The 17,115-nt window shown below is 49.0% G+C and overlaps 1 long non-coding RNA gene across 1 annotated transcript in view, besides 21 other annotated features; it reads left to right on the forward strand.

The window, feature by feature from the left end:
- The window catches only part of Gm10863 (predicted gene 10863), a 50,336-nt gene that overhangs the window by 15,878 nt on the left and 17,343 nt on the right, over positions 1–17,115 (forward strand). The window lies entirely within an intron of this gene.
- Positions 10,882–11,701: an enhancer, noted in NCBI's record as "MCS4; overlaps U3 fragment (PMID:17897962)". NCBI's record gives its function as "enhancer in ganglia, peripheral nerve, enteric and central nervous system, oligodendrocytes, melanoblasts, adrenal gland, and craniofacial skeleton" and the evidence as "EXISTENCE:reporter gene assay evidence [ECO:0000049][PMID:18773071]".
- Positions 11,030–11,049: a protein binding site, noted in NCBI's record as "A1". NCBI's record gives its function as "synergizes with Sox10 binding at adjacent site 9 to promote enhancer activity" and the evidence as "EXISTENCE:protein binding evidence [ECO:0000024][PMID:21908409]".
- Positions 11,041–11,156: a protein binding site, noted in NCBI's record as "U3-1". NCBI's record gives the evidence for it as "EXISTENCE:protein binding evidence [ECO:0000024][PMID:17897962]".
- Positions 11,041–11,156: a protein binding site, noted in NCBI's record as "U3-1". NCBI's record gives the evidence for it as "EXISTENCE:protein binding evidence [ECO:0000024][PMID:17897962]".
- Positions 11,041–11,156: a protein binding site, noted in NCBI's record as "U3-1". NCBI's record gives the evidence for it as "EXISTENCE:protein binding evidence [ECO:0000024][PMID:17897962]".
- Positions 11,056–11,077: a protein binding site, noted in NCBI's record as "site 9". NCBI's record gives its function as "synergizes with Ap2 binding at adjacent A1 site to promote enhancer activity" and the evidence as "EXISTENCE:protein binding evidence [ECO:0000024][PMID:17897962, PMID:21908409]".
- Positions 11,157–11,236: a protein binding site, noted in NCBI's record as "U3-2". NCBI's record gives the evidence for it as "EXISTENCE:protein binding evidence [ECO:0000024][PMID:17897962]".
- Positions 11,157–11,236: a protein binding site, noted in NCBI's record as "U3-2". NCBI's record gives the evidence for it as "EXISTENCE:protein binding evidence [ECO:0000024][PMID:17897962]".
- Positions 11,157–11,236: a protein binding site, noted in NCBI's record as "U3-2". NCBI's record gives the evidence for it as "EXISTENCE:protein binding evidence [ECO:0000024][PMID:17897962]".
- Positions 11,207–11,228: a protein binding site, noted in NCBI's record as "site 7". NCBI's record gives the evidence for it as "EXISTENCE:protein binding evidence [ECO:0000024][PMID:17897962, PMID:21908409]".
- Positions 11,237–11,315: a protein binding site, noted in NCBI's record as "U3-3". NCBI's record gives the evidence for it as "EXISTENCE:protein binding evidence [ECO:0000024][PMID:17897962]".
- Positions 11,237–11,315: a protein binding site, noted in NCBI's record as "U3-3". NCBI's record gives the evidence for it as "EXISTENCE:protein binding evidence [ECO:0000024][PMID:17897962]".
- Positions 11,237–11,315: a protein binding site, noted in NCBI's record as "U3-3". NCBI's record gives the evidence for it as "EXISTENCE:protein binding evidence [ECO:0000024][PMID:17897962]".
- Positions 11,238–11,268: a protein binding site, noted in NCBI's record as "site 5/6; corresponds to SoxE site from PMID:18773071". NCBI's record gives its function as "required for enhancer activity" and the evidence as "EXISTENCE:protein binding evidence [ECO:0000024][PMID:17897962, PMID:21908409]".
- Positions 11,277–11,298: a protein binding site, noted in NCBI's record as "site 4". NCBI's record gives the evidence for it as "EXISTENCE:protein binding evidence [ECO:0000024][PMID:17897962, PMID:21908409]".
- Positions 11,316–11,436: a protein binding site, noted in NCBI's record as "U3-4". NCBI's record gives the evidence for it as "EXISTENCE:protein binding evidence [ECO:0000024][PMID:17897962]".
- Positions 11,316–11,436: a protein binding site, noted in NCBI's record as "U3-4". NCBI's record gives the evidence for it as "EXISTENCE:protein binding evidence [ECO:0000024][PMID:17897962]".
- Positions 11,316–11,436: a protein binding site, noted in NCBI's record as "U3-4". NCBI's record gives the evidence for it as "EXISTENCE:protein binding evidence [ECO:0000024][PMID:17897962]".
- Positions 11,316–11,436: a protein binding site, noted in NCBI's record as "U3-4". NCBI's record gives the evidence for it as "EXISTENCE:protein binding evidence [ECO:0000024][PMID:17897962]".
- Positions 11,387–11,408: a protein binding site, noted in NCBI's record as "site 2". NCBI's record gives the evidence for it as "EXISTENCE:protein binding evidence [ECO:0000024][PMID:17897962, PMID:21908409]".
- Positions 11,406–11,427: a protein binding site, noted in NCBI's record as "site 1". NCBI's record gives the evidence for it as "EXISTENCE:protein binding evidence [ECO:0000024][PMID:17897962, PMID:21908409]".

Here is a 17,115-nt window from a genome sequence, read left to right on the forward strand (position 1 = left end):
CTATACTGAGCTACATCCTTCAGCCTCAACCTTTTCTGAACTTTACTCTTAGAGCATCATGGGAGTTTCTTAATTGGAGGAGTAGGGAGAGGTGCTCGCAGATCTTGAGGGGCAAAAAGCTGTTAGGAGACCGGGGTGCTAATCCTGCTGACAACGATGAGGCCAGGGTAGGCAAGAGCAGGAGGTGACATTTGAGATGTGGCCCTAGCTGGACTTTGGTAGCCGTGGTGATAACACTTGCCTTTCCTCAGTGCGGACCTTGCCTTCTATGTCCATAGCAAGCATGTTTCCCTACTGAACCTTCATAATTACCAATGAGAGAGGGGTGGGTGGCAGGTCCCACTCAGTTAGAATTTATATCATCTGAACTTTCAGCTAGCCAGAATCCTGTGCCTTGCACTTAAAAACTGTGTCAGCAGCACGTGACATTTTCTACAAATAAATAAAACAGGAGAAAAAAATCACACCCAGAGACTGTAACAGTGGGGTGTGAACTTCTCCAGACCTTCAGCCCTGGGCTTGTGTAGCTATGTGCACACCTGGGTGTGTCTCTGTGTGTCTCTGTGACACATCTGGATGTGTCTCTTAGTGGCTCTGGGCCACACCTGGATGTGTCTCTGTGTGTCTCTGTGACACACCTAGATGTGTCTCTGTGACACACCTGGATGTGTCTCTGTGTAGCTGCCTGATTGCAGATGGTCCAGTCTGTGAGTGATTGTGAGCTGATCTGTGTGTCTATCTACAAGTGTCTATCTGCATCTTCAGGTTTAGATCAACTTTGTTGCCAGCAAACTGCTCTAGAATCTCCCCTTGTTCACTCCATCTGCCAGGGACCAAAGAAATGGGACCACAGTTTCCAATTTCCAGCATAATTAATTTTCTCCAATCTATGGTTTCTCTGCTTTATGTTTTTCTGGATTCTGTGTTACTTGATGTGTACTTATTTGGTCTAAAAGTGCTCATTTATTTATTCATTCATTTATTCATTTGTTTGTGTATTTAATGTATATGTGTGTATCTGCATGAGTTTTTGTTATCTGGTATGTGTGGGTACCCATAGTGATTAGAGGGCATCAGATGCCCTGGAGCTGGAATTATAGGCAGTCGTGAGCTGCCTGATGTGGGTACTGGGAATTGAACCCAGACCCTCAGCAAGAGCTGTTCAGACTCTTAACCACTGAGCCATCTTCCCAGCTCTTACTTATGTCTAAGTCTTTGTTAAGATTAGCTTATGACTTTTTAAAATTCTTGTTTCTTGCTCTTTGGCAAATAGATGTCTGAGGGAGAAGGGGGGATAAAATTAATCATAGCCATGGGTTACTGCTTTGATGGACAGCGTTGTCTAGTGTCCTAGGGACTGTCAGAGGCATTTGATGTTGTTTTTTTTTGTTTGTTTTGTTTTGTTTTTTCCGAGACAGGGTTTCTCTGTATAGAGCAGGCTGTCCTGAACTCACTTTGTAGACCAGGTTGGCCTCGAACTCAGAAATCCGCCTGCCTCTGCCTCCCAAGTGCTGGGATTAAAGGCGTGCGCCACCACGCCCGGCTCGTCAGAGGCATTTGAGCAGCAGTGCATCCTGCTTCCATCTTGCCCATGTCTTCCTATCTGCCTGGTGAGCTGCCCACCCTGAGCTGTGGCCCCAGAACCAACCTTCTTGGTAGTGTGGCTTCTATTATCCCGTTATTGCTGTTGGTGGTGGTGGTGAGGTGTGTGTGTGTGTTGTGTGTTATGTGCTCGTGTGGGGAATGGATGCAAATGGAGGCCAGAGGTAAACATCCACCTTATTTTAAGGTAGCATCTCTCATTGAATCTAGAGCTCACTGATTCAGCTAGGCTGGCCAGCCAGCAAGCTCCAGGCATCCTGTCTACCTCCCCAGTGCTGGGGTTGCCACTGTGCCAAATTTTGACTTGGGCCCTGGGGACCTGAACTCCTGCCTCATCCTCCCAAGTAGTTGGAATCACGGGCCAGAACCATCACACAGGGCTATAAATTGATTGTCTTCATACTCTGCTTTGAGGAAATTGAGCAAGGAAGAGGAGGAGTTCAAAGCAAAAAGAAGGGCAGCCAGAGCCATGAGTGGAGGGATTGAAGCAGGTCCCTCTGAGATCAATGCACTTGACGCTTCTCAGGCAGCCAGACACAGGGCTGTCTCAGAAAGAACATTCTAGACAGAGGAACAGTGGGGGCAGAAGTCCCAGAGGGCCATGTGGCTGAGAGGTCAACAGGGGTCACTGTGGCTGGAGCTGAGGGAGAGAGAGCCTGCAGTGGTCATAGAGATCTGAGCTCACCAGATAGATGCTGCACAGATCCGGCTTTGCTCTGAGGACAGCGGGTGGTAGACAGTTGGAGCACAGCAGAGGTAGGATAGGACCTACATTGTCAAGGGTGTGGCTGGTCTGCAATGGTGAGAAGCACCCAACGGAGGCCTGGAAGAGGCCCCTGGGGGTAACTCAGAAGGGTCAGTGGTAAGCTAAGAGGTGGTGCTCATCCCCTGTCCTAGCGCTCGGGCAAAGGCAAGAAGATCCCAGTTCATGGCTAGCCTGGACTACATGAGGTCAACCTGAGCTACATTTTGAGATCCTAATACCCTGATTGGGTTTGTGAATTAGTTTTTCTCATTTAAAAATTACTTCTTTAGCCGGGCAGTAGTGGCACATACCTTTAATCCCAGCACTTGGGAGGCAGAGGCAGAGGCAGGGGCAGGGGCAGAGGGGCAGAGGGGCAGAGGGGCAGAGGGGCAGAGGGGCAGAGGGGCAGAGGGGCAGAGGGGCAGAGGGGCAGAGGGGCAGAGGGGCAGAGGCAGGCAGATTTCTGAGTTCGAGGCCAGCCTAGTCTACAGAGTGTGTTCCAGGAAAAAAGCAAAAAAGAAAAAAAAATTACTTTTTTTTAATGTCATTTTTCCCTTTTTCTTGAAAATATTTTTTCAGACAATATATTCTGCTAAACTCTCCCCCACTCCTTCAAGACCCCTTCCTTTCCCTTTGGCAATGTTGTGCTCTACCACTGAGCCATACTCCACACTTTAAAAAATCACTCTTCTTCACAGTTCCACTAGAGAATTGTTGACACACAAGAATCTCAGGCTCATTGTACACTGAGACAGGCTTTGACACATGCCAAACCCCAAACCTAAAACCATTGCCACAAACTTGACCCAATTTCCTTCTCAGCAATCTCTCCCTCCAACATCACACCATCCCCAGGGAGCCACTGATGGGCCTGGTCCACTGTGGGTTAATCTGTACCTTTTAGAATCTTCTCACAGGACCCACAATATATGCTTTCCAGGAGCAGAGCACATGGCTTCTTTCGCCCGGTGTAATTATTTTGAGCTCCGTCACTGCTGTTGTGTGTCTGAGCTCTTCCTTTTCATTGTGCAAGAGCAAACTGCTGTATGGATAGACCATAATTTGTTTATCCATCTGTCTGTTGAAGGATGTTTGGGCTGCTTCCAGATTTGGGCTTATTACAAACAAAACCGCTATGAGCGTTCATGTTCTCGTTGTGTAGACTTCTGTTTCTCTTCTTGTAGGTAAACACGGAGGAGTGTGGTGTCTGGGTCAGAGGGTATGTCTATATAACTTTGTAAGAACTTTTTTTTTCTTTTTTTTTTTGTATTTTACAAAGTGGCCGCACCGCTTGATGTCCCCACTGGCAGAGTATGCGAGTCTCCAACTTCTCCCCACACAGGATGATATTTGTCCTGGTCACTTTACCCAAGATTCCTTGATCTAACACACAGGCAGTGGCTTTAGCATGGCTCTGATTGGCTTTTCCCCTAATGAATCATGTTCTGGGGTCTCTTGCATTTATCTGACACATATCTTCTTTCTGGAATTATATCTACAGATCGATTAAAAGAAATAGGATTGTGGGACCTGGGGGTGTGGCTTAGTTGGTAAAGTGCTTGCCCAGGGTGCATAAAGCCATTGCCCCATCTGCAGAAAAATGTAAATGAGCTGTGTCCCAGCGTGGTTGTAATCCCAGCACTGGGGAGGTGGAGGTGGAAAGGTTAAGAAACACAAGGTCACCCTCTGCTACATGAAGCAGATTAGCCTGGGCTACGTGAAACTACACCTCAAAATATAAACCAATAGAAGCTGGGAAACATGCTTGCAGGCCGGGAAACCATGAAAAGAGACAGATGTGGCACACATCTGCAACCCCAGCACTCCCCCAGTAAGGGAAATTTACAAGCATAATTGAGAAAAGATGGATAGATGGTGGCTCAGTGGTTAAGAGCCCTCGCTGTTTTGGCAGAGGACCTGGGTTTGATTGCCAGCACCCACATGATGGCTCACGACCATCCTTAACCCAGTTCCAGGAGATCCAACTGGCACACACGTGCTACACACATGTGCATGAAGGCAAAATATTTACTTAGATAAAGTAAAATAAATAAATATAAAAAATTATAAAAATAAAAATAGGGATATTTGAGTTCTTGAGTTTTAACAATTCCTCATATTTTTGACTACAGATCTTTATTACCTATGTAACTTACATTTATTTATTTCTCGGTCTTTGGATTGTCTTCAATTTTAAAAAGTTTTTATTAGTTCAGCTGTGGTGGTGCAGACCTTTAGCCCCAGTACTTGAGGCAGAGGCAGGCAGATCTCTGTGAGTTCGAGGTTAGCCTGGTCTATATTATCAATTCCAGGCCAGCCAGGGCTACACCCTGAAACCCTATTTAAAAAAAAAAAATTTTTTTTTGAGACAGGGTTTCTCTGTGTAGCCCAGGCTGTCCTGGAGCTCACTCTGTAGACCAGGCTGGCCTCACACTCAGAAATCTGCCTGCCTCTGCCTCCCAAGTGCTGGGATTAAAGGCGTGCGTCACTACTGCTCAGCTACACCAAATAGTTAATGTATCTAGAGAATCTTTGCCTAAGGTCTCAGAGTTTCTTCCAGAAGTTTAACACTTTCAGATGTGCTATTTCTGCCTGTGACCTACTTGGGGACTTTTCTTGTATATGATGTTAGATATAGTTGCTTTGTCTGGAGCTGTTTTGTGAGTGGCTCGGTGCTCAGACACTGTTGTCCTTTCCTAGTGGCCTCTCTCTGTCTCTGTCTCTCAGACAATTGAAACACACATCCTGGTTTGCTTTCTGTTTCCTGCTTTGTTACACACCCAAGGACCGCTTGGCAGGTGTAGCTCTACCTTCTGTATGCTGGCCCCTCCCACATCAATTATCAATCAAGAATAAAACAAACCTGGCATGGTGGCGCACGCTTTTAATCCCAGCACTTGGGAGGCAGAGGCAGGTGGATTTCTGAATTTGAGGCCAGCCTGGTCTACAAAGTGAGTTCCAGGACAGCCAGGGCTATACCGAGAAACCCTGTCTCGAAAAACCAGAAAAAAAAAAAAAAGAATAAAACAAAGGCTTGTGTATGGTCCAATCTGATGGAGGCATTTTCTCAGTTGAGGCTCCTCCTCTTGATAACCCTGGATTGCAGCAAGTTGACAAAAAAACATTAACAAAGAACAAACAAAAAAACCTAACCAGCATAATTATTTATTTAGTGTGTGTGTGTGTGAGTGTGCATATGCATGTGTTTGGGGATGTATGTGCCACAGTGCACATATAGAAATCAGAAGACAATATGTGGGAGTCAGTTCTCTCCTTTTACTGTTTGGGCTCTGGGGAGTAGACTCATGCCATCAGATTTGGTGGCAATCACTTCTGCCTGCTGAGCCATTTCGCTGGCCCTGCCCTGTTGCAACACTGCCCTGCACATTTGTTGAAAGGCAATTTGACTATGTGAATTTCTTCTTGTGATTTACAAATTTATGTTTCATTTTTTTGTTTTTATGTTTTTGAGAGAAGGTTTCTCTGTATAACTCTGGCTGTCCTGGAACTCATTGTGCAGACCAGGCTGGCCTCAAACTCAGAAATCTGCCTGTCTCTGCCTCCCTAGTGCTGGGATTAAAGGCGTGTGCCACCATTGCTTGGCTGAAAAAAAATATTTTTTTTTTTTAAATGTAGTACCACAATACAGTGATTACTGCAGCCTTATCTGTCTGGCGATCTGGCAATCGATCCGGTGATCTAAGTCCATGTGTGTGGAGGACAGAGATGACCTTGGGTTCTAGTGCCTGCCTTCTCCCTTGTTTGCAGTAGTGTCCCCTTTGCCACCGCCTACACTAGGTTAGCCAGCCCTTGAACTTCCAGGGCTTGTCCTGTCTCTGCCCCTGTCTCTCAGTAGAAGCCCTGGATCTCGGCTTCAAGGTCTACTGTACTACGTGTGTTCTGGGATCTGCGCTTAGGCTGTAAGGCTTGTTCGCTAAGCGCTCCACCCACTGAGCCATACCACTGACCCCTTGATGGGTTTTATTGGGACTGGAATTGGCTTAAACCTGTCGAATGATTTTAGGGACTTGATGTCTTACAACTATGGACTCTTTTGATCTATGAATGCCATAGGCCTTCGTTGTGGTTGCTCAATTTCTCTCACCAATATTGTACAGACACACACACCCCCATGCTAAATATTCACATCTTCTGTTAAATTTATCCATAAGCCTTTGCCTTTTAAAAATTATTCATTTAGGGCTGGAGAGATGGCTCAGGGGTTAAGAGTTAAGAGTTGCTCTTCCAGAAGACCCGGGTTCAATTCCCAGCACCCACATGGCAGCTCACAACTGTCTGTGACTCAGCTCTCAGGGGTTCCAACATGCACACAGCATGTAGACCCACATGTAGGCAGAATACCCATTGACTTAGGGTTTCTATTCCTGCACAAAACATCATGACCGACCAAGAAGCAAGTTAGGGAGGAAAGGATTTATTCAGCTTACACTTCCACATTGCTGTTCATCACCAAAGGAAGTCAGGACTGCAACTCTAACAGGTCAGGAAGCGGGAGCTGATGCAGAGGCCATGGAGGGATGTTACTTACTGGCTTGCTCAGCTTGCTTTCTTTTTCCTTTTTAAATATTTATTTATTTATTATATGTAAGTACACTGTAGCTGTCTTCAGACACTCCAGAAGATGGCATCAGATTTCGTTACGAATGGTTGTGAGCCACCATGTGGTTACTGGGATTTGAACTCAGGACCTTTGGAAGAGCAGTCGGCGCTCTTAACCACTGAGCCATCTCACCAACCCTCAGCTTGCTTTCTTATAGAACCCAAGATTACCAGCCTAGGGATGGCACCACCCACAAGGGCCCTCCCGTCTTGATAATTAATTGAGAAAATGCCTTACAGCTGGATTTCGTGGAGTGGAGGTATTTCCTCAAGGGAGGCTCCTTTCTCGGTGATAACTCCAGCTTGTGTCAAGTTGACACACAAAACCAGCCAGTACACCCATTCACGTAAAAGAAAGGATAAAAATGTTTAAAAACGTATTCACTTATGTGTGTGCACAATTACTTATGGGAGCAGGTTCTTTTTTTTTTTTTTTTTTCTGCCATGTGGGTCCCAGGGATCAAACTCAAGTCGCCAGCCTTGTGCTTTTCGATCAAGCCATCTTTCTTGTCTGTCTAGCTTATATTTTCATGCTGTTTTAACTGGTAAGCTGTCTTGCTTTCATTTTTTTAAAAAAACTGTATTGTTTTATGTATATGGTGCTTGCTTTCTCTGTGTGTGTGTCTGTGTACTGAATGTGTGCCTGGTTCCTGCAGAGGCCAGAAGAGAGCTTCAGAATCCATCTCCCCTTTAACTGGAGTCACAGACTGCTCTGAGCTGCCATGTGGGTGCTGGGAAATGAACCCAGGTCCTCTGCAAGAGCAGCCAGTGCTCTTAACCACTGAGCCATCTCTCCAGCCCCCAGCTTTTATGTTTTAGCTTGACTAAAAGTTTAAGTTACAATAAGAGCTTATAAGGACATTCTAAAAAACAAACAAACAAAAAAACCTAAATATCATTTACCCAGATTCCTGTAATATTAACACCCCCCCACACACACACACCCATGACAGGGTCTCATTCTGTAGCACTGACCTAAATCTTACTTTATAGACCAGGCTAGCCCCAGGACCAGGTTCTTCTTTTTTTGTTTTTCGAGACAGGGTTTCTCTGTATAGCCCTGGCTGTCCTGGAACTCACTCTGTAGACCAGGCTGTCCTTAAACTCAGAAATCTGCCTGCCTCTCCCTCCCGAGTGCTGGGATTAAAGGTCTGCGCCACCACCGCCCGGCTCAAGGTTCTTCTTAAGTTTAAGGCCAGCCTGGGCTACGTGAAAGCCTATCTTATTAAAAAAAAAAAAAAGAGTGAGGAAGAAAGGAAGGGAGGAAGGGAGGGAGGAGGAAGGGAAGGAAAAAGGGTGGGAAGAAGGGGGAAAGTGGTGGGGGGAGAAGGAAGGAAGGAGGGAGGGAAGGAGGGAGGGAGGGAGGGAGGGAGGGAGGGGGAGAAAGAAGGGAGGAAGGGATTACCACTGGTGCAGAACTAGTAAGTGAATGAATTACTGACTTCCAATTTCCTTAGTCTTTCTATTAGTGTCTTTCATTCCTCCTGCCCTCCCTTCCTCCCTCTACCCTTCCCTCCTTCCTTCCTTCTCTCCATCTTTTCCTTCATCCTTCCTCCCTCCCTCCCCCCCACTCCCTCCCTCACTTCATGTCGCAAGCCAGAATCCCACACCAGTCGTTACATGTCCTTAGTCCCCTCGGATCTGCTGACCCTTCCTCCAGAGCTTTCTCTAGCGTGTCATGAGTTGGTGTGATTGAAGAGTTGAACACTTTGCAGCCTGATCTTCATTTTTTCCCCTGGCGGTTTTCCCTTACCATGTGGAAGGTGTGGATTTGGCACCACTGAGACTGGCTGTGTGGCTGCAGTCCTAGGTCCTAGGTCACATGGTCTGGGGGAGGGTATGTGATAATTGTCGTGTTTCAGTAGTGATGTGAACCAGCCATAGCCAGGATGGCGTGTGCTAGGTTTGTCTCCCGCAAAGCCTGGGCTTTCATAGGTGTGGGCACTCCAGAGAAACAGCTCCTTTTCCAGCATCGCAGGGTGTGTATCTGCCTTCTCCCCCGCCCGTTTCTCACTCCCCGCCTCTTGTTACTTATAGTGAGAGTTTAGCCATTTGCTTAATTTCCCCATTTATTTATTGCAGTGAATTTGTGTGTGCATGTGCAGAGGCCAGAGGAAAACTTGAGGGAGCTGCTTTTCTCCCTTACCACGTGGGTTCTGGGTATCAAATTCAGGCCATCAGGCTTAGTGGTTAGCGCCTTTATCCCATGAGCTGTCTTGTTGGCTGACCTTTGTTTAAATCTTAATATAATGTAAGATGGTGTCAAAATAGCTGACTCATACTCTAAGTATGTATGTATGTATGTATATGCGTACACCATTGCTCTCCTCAGAGGCACCAGAAGAGGGCATCAGATCTCATTACAAATGGTTGTGAGCCACCATGTGGTTGCTGGGAATTGAACTCAGGACCTCTGGAAGAGCACTGACTGCTCTTACCCACTGAGCCATCTCTCCAGCCCTGACTTTTACACTTGTCTGAAACAAACTTATAATCTATCAGACAGTGTTTGTGCATGGCTCTCTTTGCCTTTAGTCTCAAGTATCGGGTCAAACTCAGCACCCAGCCTTCCATCATTCTGTGTCATTATGATTTAGAATACACATTTATCCCTGTGGATTTCATATTTGGTGATACTGTTTAAGATTCATCTTTATTTTTATTTATATGTATGTGTGTGGGTCTGCCACATGGGTGCAGTGCCCACCGAGGCCAGAAGAGGGAGTCAGACCCCCTGGAAATGAAACTAGAGGGGTCTGTGAACTGCCCAATAGGGTGCTGGGAACCAACTCAGATCTTCTGCAAGAACAGCACATGCTGTAAACTGCTGAGCTGCCTCTCCAGTCCAGTAATACTATTTTAAATGCTTAAAACCTTAATTTCTCAATGTTGACAGCATATAGAAACAAAAATGACTTTTGTATACTGACCTTGCTAAGCTATTAATTATACGTTTTCTATAAGTCGTGTGTCTAGACTTTTCCATATAACTATCTGTGAACGGTGTCTCTTTTCTTTCTGTTTTCCTGCCCCTTACTTCACTTCCTCGCCTTGCTACACTGGCTCCGCCTTTAGTGCCTAATGGAAGTGACGGCAGCTGTCCTATGGTGTGGTGAAGGTAGAGATCGCAGAATTACCAAAGGGTTGGGGTTCAGTGGTGGCGGCGGTGGGGAGGGTGAGCTGTATAGGAGATGGAGGGGTGTCACAGGATTGTTAACAGGCCTCTTCTCAGCACAGGCAGAAAGAGACTGACCAGGTGTCCCTTCTGTACTTTATGGAGGGGGCTAAGAGGCCTTTATAGATATTTTCCCTAAAGTCTGCTTGGGCCTCTGCCTGAAAGCAGTTCTCAGCCCTCCTCTTTTCCTCAATTCCAGATGCCTTCCCAAAGCCATTGAGTCAGGGACAAGGGTTCCAACTGGCTGGGTTGCCGACAGGTCAACTGTGTGGTGTTAGGGGAGTCTCAGCTCAGGTATCTGTCTGTGAGGGATGTGAGGAAGGCAGGGTGCCACCACCCACTGAACATCACAAGCCTTGTTTGTGGCCACTCGGTGGCCACTGTGGTGGCTACTAGAACCCCTGTCTTGCTAACTGTGGAGACCTCTCCAGTCCCTGAGGCCCGGAAGCGGGAGGCACTGGGAACTGGCTGCTGTTCCCTGACTCCTGCCACCTCTGCTCTGGCACCACCTGTCTTGGAACCCTGCCCTGCCACCCTCCCTACTCCCTGCCCAGTGGCAGCAGTGCCAGGGCCCCTTCCCTGGGTTTCCGCTCATGCATAACCCATCTCCTCCCAGATTAAGGGACTCTATCTCACTCCTCCTGAAGAGGGACTCAGTCAGTACAGAGGTGCACCCACTGTCGCTGCCAAATGCACAGTGGGATGATAACATCGGGTGCCATCTTGTCAACCCAACATGGGGTCACTAAGAAGACCTCCTCCAACAAGACTGTCACTTGGGAAAGGATGAAGCCTGGCCCAAAGGCATCTTGGAGCCCACGCCTCCCTGTATTATACTCTGCCACCAGCCGGCCCCAGGATGCTCCAGGAAGTGCTGTGCATGACACCCGCCCCCAGGCGCCACCTCTTAGAGAAGGGACCATTGTCTCCGAAGGGTTAACGAGGGATGCAAGGAAGGGGCCCTTTAGCCATGATGCCCTCTGACCTTTCATAAATCAGAGAGGGGCTGGGGGCGAGGGGCTGCTTGGCAGGACTTGGTGGGGTGGGGACTTAGAAGCAGCTGCGCGCGACGTTGACATTGTTCCCACCATTCTGAGTGCAACAAATCCCTCTATTGTGTTCCTGGTTTATCTGGTTCCTCTTGTTTATGAGCAGGGCTCCTTTGGCAGTGGTTCCAGCCCTGGGCGGGTGGAAAGAGTGCTGGCACGCACTGAGGGGGGAGGGGCGGGAGGGGGCGCTGTCAATGCCCGCATTGTCCCCCCGCGCTTTTTTGTTTCTACTGTAATGACATGTTGAGAGAAAGAGAGAGAGAGAGAGAGAGAGAGAGAGAGAGAGAGAGAGAAAGTGAGTTGGCTGGGGAGAGAAAAGCACAGCAAAGAAAGCCAGCCGAGCAAGAGCTCTGGTGTGGATGTGTGGATTGATATCTGGGCCTGGGCGGATGTGCTGGCAGCTGGGCGGCAGGGCTGCATGGAGCCAGGGAAGGGTGCCTGGGGGGCATGGGGCTTGAGGGGTCAGCCAGACGCCCCCCCCCAGACACCCTAGCCTCTGCTGCCTGGCACCAGGTCCCCCCACCATCCTCTGGTCCTCCCGAGGCAGCTGGAGTGGAGCTAGTGCCAGGGTTAGGGTCTGCATTCCGATGTGGCCCTGCCAGGCAGTGCTGCCTGGGCAGCTGGCTTCGCCTCTCATTTCTCTGTGTCTGAGGTCTGCGGGATGGGCAGTGCTAGGGGGCGAGAGACTGCCTGGCCTTCTGGAAATGGAAGGGTGTCCTCCCTCGTCCTGGGGCTGTAGTTCTGAGCCCAGGCAGAGGCAGAAACACATGCTAGAACAGAGCCCCAAACTGCCCCCAGAATGACAATACTAAATGCCAGTTTGGCTCTGGGGGCCTTGTCTCCCGCCTGAGCCTTGGATGGATGTGAGGGGAGGGGAAAGAGAGGAGCCTGAACATGAGAGGCTGAGCCATGAGCTTCTAGGTGGCTCCCGAGGTCACCTTTCCTCAGGTGTCAAGCTCCAGCCTGGGCTTATGCAGCTGTGTGAGTTCACCGTCTCTGAAGGAGATGTGAAGCCCTTGGACCTCTCTGAGCTGGAGGGACCTCCAAGGCTATGGGCCAGTGCGTGTGGCCTTCTCTGTAACCCCAGCCAGGAAGTCACCTGCCCGTGCTGGCTTATCTCCATGGCACAGTGAACACTCGTCACGTAGCTAGCTCTGTCTTTGGTCGGAAGACTTTGGGGGAAGTTCTTTTCCACCTCTGCCTCAAGAACCACACAGAACAAGTCAAGGCTCTCTGAGTCTCCAACTCTTCCAACTTGTAAAGTGTGGACAGCTGTGCCCACTGTCGTTCCAAGGCCGTATGTGGATCTGTGGAAAGTTCAAGATCCCCTACGATCCTGAGCTAGGAGCTTGCTGTCTTGGGGATAGTTGAGCTCTTTCACAGGGGGAGGGATACATCACACACCTGTTTTGTGTGATGCTGGAGGTAGAACCTGCTGAGGGTTAGGGTAAAATCCATATGTAGCCAGGAAGAGGACTCAGGGCTCAGACTGTGGCTAATCAGGGCTTAGCCTAGGATCAGGATCAGGGCTTAGTCAATAGTTAGGATCATGGCTTAGGGTATAGCTAGGGTCAGTGGTCAGTCTGTAGCTGGAGGGAAAATCCATTGTAGGAAAGAGTAAGGGTCCTCTCAAGATTCAGGCTTGGATCAGGCTAAGGGTCCTGTCCAGGACCAGGATCAGGGCAGTGCAGGGTATGGAAAAAGGCTCAGTTGATAGATTCTGTCAGAGACAGTGAGTATTTGATCTAGAGTTAGGATGATGGTTCAGGCTAGGCTCGAGGCTCAGTCTATGACCAAGGGAAGTGTTCTTTTTTGATTCAGGATTAGGGTTCATGTCTGTCACCAAGATCAAGGCTGGTAAGTGTTCATTTTGGGTTTAAGGTCAGGCTGGAGGCTGGGGTCAGGGTCAGGGTCAGGGTCAGGCTGGGGTAAAGGCCTCTGGCAATCACCCAGCTTTGATGGACAATCTATAGCCAGTGTCAAGGGCTCTGTCTGTGGCTGGCCTGGGGCCAGGGCTCAGCTGTGATGTGGGTCAGGACCCTGTCTGGGGCTGTCTGTGAAGAGATCCTTGGGGGCTGGGAAACATGGCGAATGCAGAGAGGCTGGGGAGGGTGGAGTGGAAGAGGCTGGACCAGAAAAGGAAAAGGAGTTGAGGAACATCTGACCATGTGTGATGTGGGCCGGTCACCATGGAGGGATGTTGATACCTTCTCCAACGTTATCCTGAGCTGTGGGTACTGCAAACATCTGACCATGTGCAGATGTGCTGGTTGCATATGTGTGTGTGCACACGCATGCTAGGAAAACGCCCCTGTGAGACTACTTCTGAGTCTGGGGCAGTGGTGACTGAACATGTGTGATTCGGACAGTTCAGGAGGCACACTGATGCTCGCTCCATCCATCGTCCTCAGCTCTGGGGACCACTTCTTCAGCCTGTAGGACCTGCATCCCACAAGGGTCCTGGCCTTCCCACATGACTGGCGTCTGAGACTTGCATAACCTGTCAGCTGAGAGCCCGTGATGACTGAATGGTAGCTGGAGATGCGCCAAGATCAGAAATAGCCCCAAGGCCTAGCAAGGACCAGCTTAGAGGTGGCTGGGCAGGGTGACTGTCAGGTTAGAGGTCAGTCACAGCCCTGTGTGCCACATACCTTTTCTCCTATACACAGGCTATTACAGGCTCATGACCAAGGCAGGCAGAGAGTTCCGATTTGAGGGCGTGGAGGATAGTGGGGCTCCCCCAACCCCCAACCCATATCTTCAGGTGCTTTCTAAGAAGCACATGGGGGCTCTGACTGTAGCACAGTTAGTAAAGTGCTTACCAAGTGTGCATGAAGCCCTGAATTGGATTCCCAGTGTGAAAACACACATGAAGCCTGTACACCCGTAATCCTAGCACTTGGGAAGGAGATGCAGGAGGCTCAAAACCAAGGACAGTTTTTGACTACATAGGGAGTTTGAGACCAGCCTGGGCTACATGAGATCCTGTCTCAGAAAAACTCAGTGAAGAAAAGTCTGTGGCGTGAGATAGATGGTGTCCTGACCTCTTCCTCACTCAGCTCTGGTTCCCCTAACACCACTGTCAGGGGTTCCTGGTTCTTTCCTGTTGCCTCTATTCATGGGCTAAGTAGGGGAGGATGCCCGCCCTGAAGACCTGGTCATGACTGCTTTTCTCTTCTTCTCTTCCTGCCCATCCCCCAGACCTTTTGCTTGTGGGATGAGTGTCATCAACTTACAATGTCAGGGCCCAAAGGACCCGAGAGCTTTCCAAATCTCTCGTGCTTGGTTTCCCTTGCTGGGTGTCTGCTGTATACTGACTCTCTGCCGAGCAGCCAGTCCACGGAAGGGGAGTCCAGCACAGGCCTGTCCTCGGGAGCATCACTGCTGGCGGAGCCACTAGCAGGGGAAGGCCTGGGCTCACAAGTTATCCTGCTGGGGGAAGGTCCCAGGAAGAGTTTGAGGTATAGAAGTGGAGGAATGGGCCAGGTACGTGCTAGCTGGTGTTAGGGCCCGGAATTGCTGTTTGATGCTGTGGTCCTGAGGAAACCTTCCTTGAGGAATAATAAGAAGCCCTGCAGGAGGTAACTCGTGGTAAACAGCACAGTTTTGGGTTGGGCCCAGTGGAACTGAGCCCTGGTTCTGGTGCCTCTGAGGCTTGTTACCAGGGAGGAGCTATCGTGCCTCTGTATCAGGCACATCTGTACGGAGCCTGTGAGGACAAAGGGTTCACAGCTCCTGTGGAGACATTTAACAACGTTGCAGGATGTCTGTCCTGAAATGCCTTGAGCTGCTGTCTCAGATTTGTCCCACTGTCTGTCCTTCTTGGTAAGGATGAGGGACATGGAGACCCCAGGGTGCAGAGTCCTCACTAACAAAAGCTACTTAGCGCCTGAACTTGGAGAACAAGTATAAGATGCCACAGGGCTGGGAGAGATGGCTCTCAGTTCCGCTCTCTGAAAGGAGCTGGGTTTCAGTCCTGACATCCCACATGACATCTCACAATTACCTGTCACTCCAGCTCTAGGAGACCTGACACTGTCTTACAGCCTTCTCTGTAGGCACCAGGCTTGTGTGTGTCACATGGACACTCACGCAGGCCAAATGACCTGCACACATAAGTAATACATTACAAAAAAAAAACCCTTAGATGCCATCTTCTTATTTGTTGTGGTGTTGAGGGTTGAACGTGGGGTCTCCCACATGCTAGTAGCAACCTCTACCACTGACCCACGCTACAGCTCCCAGGCACCAGCTCGCTTACTAAAGCTATAGCTACAGTTTGCTTGTGTCCTGAGAGGTTCAGAAACCCTTTCTTTTCTTTTTTTTTAAGCTTTATTTATTTATTAATTATATGTAAGTACACTGTAGCTGTCTTCAGACACTCCAGAAGAGGAGTCAGATCTCATGGTTGTGAGCCACCATGTGGTTGCTGGGATTTGAACTCAGGACCTTCAGAAGAGCAGTCAGTGCTCTTACCTGCTGAGCCATCTCACCAGCTCAGAAACCCTTTCACAGAACCTCTTTAGGGTCTGTTCAGTTCCCAAGCCAGATCCTTTTCTTTATTTACAATGTACTGATTTTGTTGTTGTTGTTTGCTTTTGTTTTTTGAGATAGAGTTTTTCTGTGTAGCCCTGGCTGTCCTGGAACTCACGATGTAGACCAGGCTGGCCTCGAACTCAGAAATCCACCTACCTCTGCCTCCTGAGTGCTGGGATCAAAGGCGAGCGCCACCACTGCCCGGCATTCTCTATTTACTGCTTGAAGGTGAGTTCCATATTACACATTTGCAGAATAAAAACTCTAAGACAGCGACAGAAAAAGAGGAGATGGAAAGAAGAGCAGACTTTGCACCCCAGTGGGCTGTCCTGTGTCCCTTCGTAGGGCCCCTGCTTTTTTGGAAGATCCTGTGCTGTTACAGGGGTGGTGAGAGGGAGAGAAGCTGCCTGTTGGGGGACCCACACCAGTGTTCACCCTCCACTGTATACCCACTCTCTCTGCACCCGTGCTGGGTGTGGGGTGACAAGTCCTGGGATGTCTGTCAGGGTTGTTCATCCACCTTTGGTCACAACAGCTTACAAAGCAAGAATGCTTTCCTTAATGCCATAGAACTGCGTGCACTGGGCGATAGCTCGGTTGAGAGAGTGCTTGTTCAGAGTGCAGGAAGCCCTGGGATTGGTCCCCATGCGCTGGGCAAAGCTAGCGTGCTGACACAAACTGTAACCACAGCACCAGGGACAGGGGAGGCTAGAATCTGAAATGTATGATCATCCTCTGCTATATAGGACTTTGAAGCCAGCCAAGGTCTCCATGGGACCCTGTCTCAAAGAAAGAAAAGCTGAAAATGACTTCTAAAACTATCTAGGATTGTTCTCTCTCCAGAAATGTTATAGAGGTTGGAGATGTAGTTGAGCGTGCATGAGACCATGGTTACAATCCCACACATACACACACACATGTGAGTGTATAGCAAGTCTATATAATATACACTTAACCATCTCAACCCTTTTGGGGTGTACAGAGCAGCACTAACTGCATTCACACAGCACAGCTGTTCCCCAGCTCCATCTCCAGACCTCTCTTATCTGTCTACATTGAGGTCTCTGTGCCTCTTAGGCACTAACTCTCCAAGCTCCCTTCAGCTCCCAAGTAAGCGCCACTCTCCTTTGCCTCTGATCTGGCTGGCTCTCCCCACATCCATTGCTTTAGCGGAGTCTTTGTTTCTGGCTTCTTTCACTTAGCACCCGTGGTCAAGGGTCTTCCTGTGTGCTTGGGTGCACATGAGAGTCATGGTGCTCACCGGGGGAGCTGCTTCTCTCACGCTTCCTTTCTCTGGGTCCCAGAAATGGAACTCAGGTTATCAGGGCGGAGTGACAAGGAGTTCTATATGCTGCTCCATCCATCCCCTTGCCTCCTGCCTCTCTTCT

This window comes from Mus musculus, chromosome 15 (assembly GCF_000001635.26).
Source record: "Mus musculus strain C57BL/6J chromosome 15, GRCm38.p6 C57BL/6J".
Taxonomy (NCBI): Eukaryota; Metazoa; Chordata; class Mammalia; order Rodentia; family Muridae; genus Mus; species Mus musculus.